General features: G+C 43.0%; 1 non-coding gene across 1 annotated transcript; it reads left to right on the plus strand.

Annotated features, from left to right (window-relative positions):
* The first annotated feature begins 3,271 nt into the window (after positions 1–3,271).
* Trnat-ugu (transfer RNA threonine (anticodon UGU)) lies at positions 3,272–3,346 on the plus strand. Its single transcript has one exon. It is a non-coding gene; the product is annotated as a tRNA-Thr (tRNA).
* Positions 3,347–5,235: the final 1,889 nt, after the last annotated feature.

Consider the following 5,235-nt stretch of genomic DNA (forward strand, 5'->3'; position numbering starts at 1 on the left):
ATAAATATAGCGTTCGGTTTGTTTTTTTAGCCAACTCAGCATCGCATTTGTCATGTTGTTAGTCAAATCAGCATCGCGTTCAGCTTGTTTCTTTTCGAAGCTTGATCAAAATCCAAAATGGGTGAGTGGCCAAGCACGTATTTGGTGCATTTTCAACCGTTCCTGGTGTCTCATCGACCTGGTCAGTCTGTTTCACTACTTTGGACTTCATCTCGACCAAACTAGAGGCCACCTGAACACTACTTTTATCAGCGTCAGTTAACTGAGAATTTAGAATACTACGACAAATCATCGCCTGATCGTTTCCTAATTCGACGTCTTCTCCATCGTGCAAATTCTCCCTTGATACGAACTACCAATTGTTCCGTTTCTAACCTTCCGCGCCTAGTGCGTTCAGCCATTTTAAATTTACTAAAGTTTTAACAGTCCTATTTCAATTTTAAAAAGAAAAAATCCAACTTTAAAGTTCATTTGCTTCGTTCGTATCACTTCCACAGCACTATTACCAAAAACAATGGAATGTGTCCTCCAAAAGACGAAAGAAAATTTTATAAAATCTGAAATTATTGAGATCTTACCTTGAATGATTAAACACAAAGCAATATAGCTCTACTAGAGCGCAATGTATCGAGATAGAGAAAGAAAATTAGTAAAACAGGGCACGATCTCGCAAATTCCAGTGTCTTATCTTAAAGTCGATACTGACGAATCTGCGTTGTCCAACTATCTTTATCCCATATTCATCCTTTTTTAGTAATGATTTTAAATTCGAGGTTTGTGGTTTCAATCGTTAAATGTACACAGAACATGAAAAAGACTAACAAATGAATTAGTTCCAGTTAAGTAGACCATATGTAAGCGTTCCTACAAGTCCCAAAGTTCTAAATAATATCACGAGATGTCGAACTATTTCGAGATATCGATATATTTCGAGGTATCGAAATACTTCGACATATCGATATATTTCGAGTCGTCGATTTATTTCGTGATATATATTTATTTTGAGATTTCTATTTGTCAGTATATCGATATTTTTCGATATGCCGATATATTTCCAGATATCGATATATTTCGAAATATCGACGTAACTTGAGACATCGTTACGTTTCGAAGTATCGATAATACTTCTAAATATCGGAACCTTTCGACATACGATTTATTTCGATACATCGATCGATTCCGATATATAAATCCATTTTTATACATCGATTTATTTCAAGATAACGATTTATATCGAGACGTCGATTTAGTCGAGAGCTGATTTATTTCGAGATATCGATTTATTCTGTGTTACCGACTTATTTCGATATGCCGATTTATTAGGGATATGGATTTATTTCGCCACATCAATATAATTCGAGATGTCCATGTGTATCGAGATATCGACATATTTCGATACATCTTCATACTCTGAGGTATCGATATATTACGGTATATCGATTTATTTCGACACATCGATTTATTTCGAGACTTCAGTTAAATTCGAGACGTCGATTTAATTCGCGACATAGATTTATTTCACGGCATCTATTCACACCGCGACATCGATTAATCTAGATATATCGAAATATGTTGAGATATCGACATATTTCGTGATATCGATATAATATGGTAAATAGATATATTTCGAGATATCGCTGTATTTCGAGATATCGATATACTACGAGACATGATTTATTTAGACAAATGTCGATATGTCGATACTTTTCCATATGTCTATATATTAAGAGATATCGATATATTTCGAGACATCGAATGTTTCGAGATTCTATGTACGTCGAGATGCCGATATTATTTCGAGATATCGGCATATTACTAGATATTGATAAATACCGCGATGTTGGTATTATTTCGAGATGTTGATATCATTTCAAGATGTTGATATTTCGAGATATCGATATTATGTCCCGATGTCGAATATTTCGTTATATCTATTTACCTCGCGACACCAATTTACTTAGAGATATCGATACGTTTCGTGTATCGATATACTTCTAGATATGTATACATTAAGAGACATCGAGTTGATATATGTCGAGATATCGAAAGTTTCGTAATATCCATATATTTCGAGGCATCGATGTATTTCGAGACAACGATATATTTCGAAATGTCGGTGTATTCCGTGGTATCGATATATTTCGAGATTTCGAGTTCATTTCGAGACGCCGACATATTTTGTAATATCGATATATTTCGACATATCGATGCAATTTCGGGGTATCGAAATTATTTCGGAGTATCGATATTATTTCAAGATGTCGGTTCTTTTCGCTATATCGAACTACTTCGAGATAATGATATATTTTGGGATACCGATAAATTTCAAGATTACGATAATTTTCGTGATATCGATTTATTTAGATCTATCGATTTATTTCGCGATATCGATTAATTTCGATATTTCATTTTGTTTGCAAATATCGGCATATTTTTACATATCGATACATTTTGAGACATCGATTTATGTCGAGACATCGACTTATTTCGAGATATCGATATATTTCGGATTATCTGCGCATTTCTCGATAGCGACATGTTTCGCGATATCGACATATTTCGAGGTATTGATATATTTCGAGATTTCGGATAATTTCGAGATATCGGTTTATTTCCATATATCGAATTGATATCCTCAGCTGCCGACTGTTGTTGTTGATATACCTCGTGGCACACATTTTCAGCTGTCCCCATCGAGGTATATCAACAACACCTGTCGGCAGCCGAGGGTTTCAATTAATTAATCATTTATTGGTTCAAATGGCTCTATGCACTATGGGACGTAACATCTGAGGTCATCAGTCCCCTAGAACTTAAAACGACTTAAACCTAACTAACCTAAGGACATCATACACATCCATGCCCGAGATAGGGTTTGAACCTGAGACCGTACCGGTCCCGCGGTTCCCGACTGAAGCGCCTAGAACCGCTCGGCCACATCGGCCGGTCTATCATGTATTCTAGAGAAGCTGCTCGGTCATGAGTGGCGCCTGTTCTTTCGAGAACAGTTACTATCTTCATATATATGGTTAAACGCTACCCAGCCATTGACCTTCGTCTGTTCGAATGCGCACAGGTTTCCCATATTCTTACAGGAATCGTCACCTTAGTGTGCGCCAGTAATGTCACCTTAGTGTGCGCCAGTAATGAGTGGATGGGCAAATACCTATTACGTACATTACGTACGTGGATTGTGGACAGTTGGGAATGTGAGTCTCACGGAAAGCGTGCAAGGGATAAATCCCTGCAGTCGTGCTATCTATTCATTTGTGCCCTCGATGGCTCAGATGGATTGAGTGTCTGCCATGTAAGCAGGAGATCCCGGGTTCGAGTCCCGGTCGGGGCACACATTTTCAGCTGTCCCCATCGAAGTGTATCAACAACACCTGTCGACAGCTGAGGGTTTCAATTAATTTTCAATTGTGAAGTTAATTCGATGATCCCTTTGCCAGGCAATTAAATGTGATTTGCAGGGTATCCATATACACTCCTGGAAATGGAAAAAAGAACACATTGACACCGGTGTGTCAGACCCACCATACTTGCTCCGGACACTGCGAGAGGGCTGTACAAGCAATGATCACACGCACGGCACAGCGGACACACCAGGAACCGCGGTGTTGGCCGTCGAATGGCGCTAGCTGCGCAGCATTTGTGCACCGCCGCCGTCAGTGTCAGCCAGTTTGCCGTGGCATACGGAACTCCATCGCAGTCTTTAACACTGGTAGCATGCCGCGACAGCGTGGACGTGAACCGTATGTGCAGTTAACGGACTTTGAGCGAGGGCGTATAGTGAGCATGCGGGAGGCCGGGTGGACGTACCGCCGAATTGCTCAACACGTGGGGCGTGAGGTCTCCACAGTACATCGATGTTGTCTCCAGTGGTCGGCGGAAGGTGCACGTGCCCGTCGACCTGGGACCGGACCGCAGCGACGCAAGGATGCACGCCAAGACCGTAGGATCCTACGCAGTGCCGTAGGGGATCGCACCGCCACTTCCCAGCAAATTAGGGACACTGTTGCTCCTGGGGTATCGGCGAGGACCATTCGCAACCGTCTCCATGAAGCTGGGCTACGGTCCCGCACACCGTTAGGCCGTCTTCCGCTCACGCCCCAACATCGTGCAGCCCGCCTCCAGTGGTGTCGCGACAGGCGTGAATGGAGGGACGAATGGAGACGTGTCGTCTTCAGCGATGAGAGTCGCTTCTGCCTTGGTGCTAATGAAGGTCGTATGCGTGTTTGGCGCCGTGCAGGTGAGCGCCACAATCAGGACTGCATACGACCGAGGCACACAGGGCCAACACCTGGCATCATGGTGTGGGGAGCGATCTCCTACACTGGCCGTACACCACTGGTGATCGTCGAGGGGACACTGAATACTGCACGGTACATCCAAACCGTCATCGAACCCATCGTTCTACCATTCCTAGACCGGCAAGGGAAATTGCTGTTCCAACAGGACAATGCACGTCCGCATGTATCCCGTGCCACCCAACGTGCTCTAGAAGGTGTAAGTCAACTACCCTGGCCCGCAAAATCTCCGGATCTGTCCCCCATTGAGCATATTTGGGACTGGATGAAGCGTCGTCTCACGCGGTCTGCACGTGCAGCACGAACGCTGGTCCAACTGAGGCGCCAGGTGGAAATGGCATGGCAAGCCGTTCCACAGGACTACATCCAGCATCTCTACGATCGTCTCCATGGGAGAATAGCAGCCTGCATTGCTGCGAAAGGTGGATATACACTGTACTAGTGCCGACATTGTGCATGCTCTGTTGCCTGTGTCTATGTGCCTGTGGTTCTGTCAGTGTGATCATGTGATGTATCTGACCACAGGGTTCTTTTTTTTTACTGAAAATCTAAAATAAAGCTCATAGTATGATCACTCGTAATTCCCAAACAGATCCTTCGAATGTATTTTCACTGTCTCAAAAAAAAATTCCTAATGTACCATTTTTTGCTCAATTGAATGAGAACCTGGCCGTAACGCCGGAATATAGTCACGAGATTTTTTTCGGAGACGCTGTACGTTCGCGAGAAGAATTGCCCTGTAGCGTAGCCTAGTGTTTCCGTCCGCGCCATATTTAACACACTTTCTCTAGCTGTGTACAAAAGTTGCACAACAGCCACGAAAACTACGTTTCTGGTGGAGGAGGGGGGGGGGGGGGGGGGAGAGTCCGCTGTGTAACTTTCACTACAAATTTTAGTACCGCCGAAACTAGCCGAAATAGAAGCG

The sequence above is a fragment of the Schistocerca serialis genome, chromosome 3, assembly GCF_023864345.2.
Source record: "Schistocerca serialis cubense isolate TAMUIC-IGC-003099 chromosome 3, iqSchSeri2.2, whole genome shotgun sequence".
Lineage (NCBI taxonomy): Eukaryota > Metazoa > Arthropoda > Insecta > Orthoptera > Acrididae > Schistocerca > Schistocerca serialis.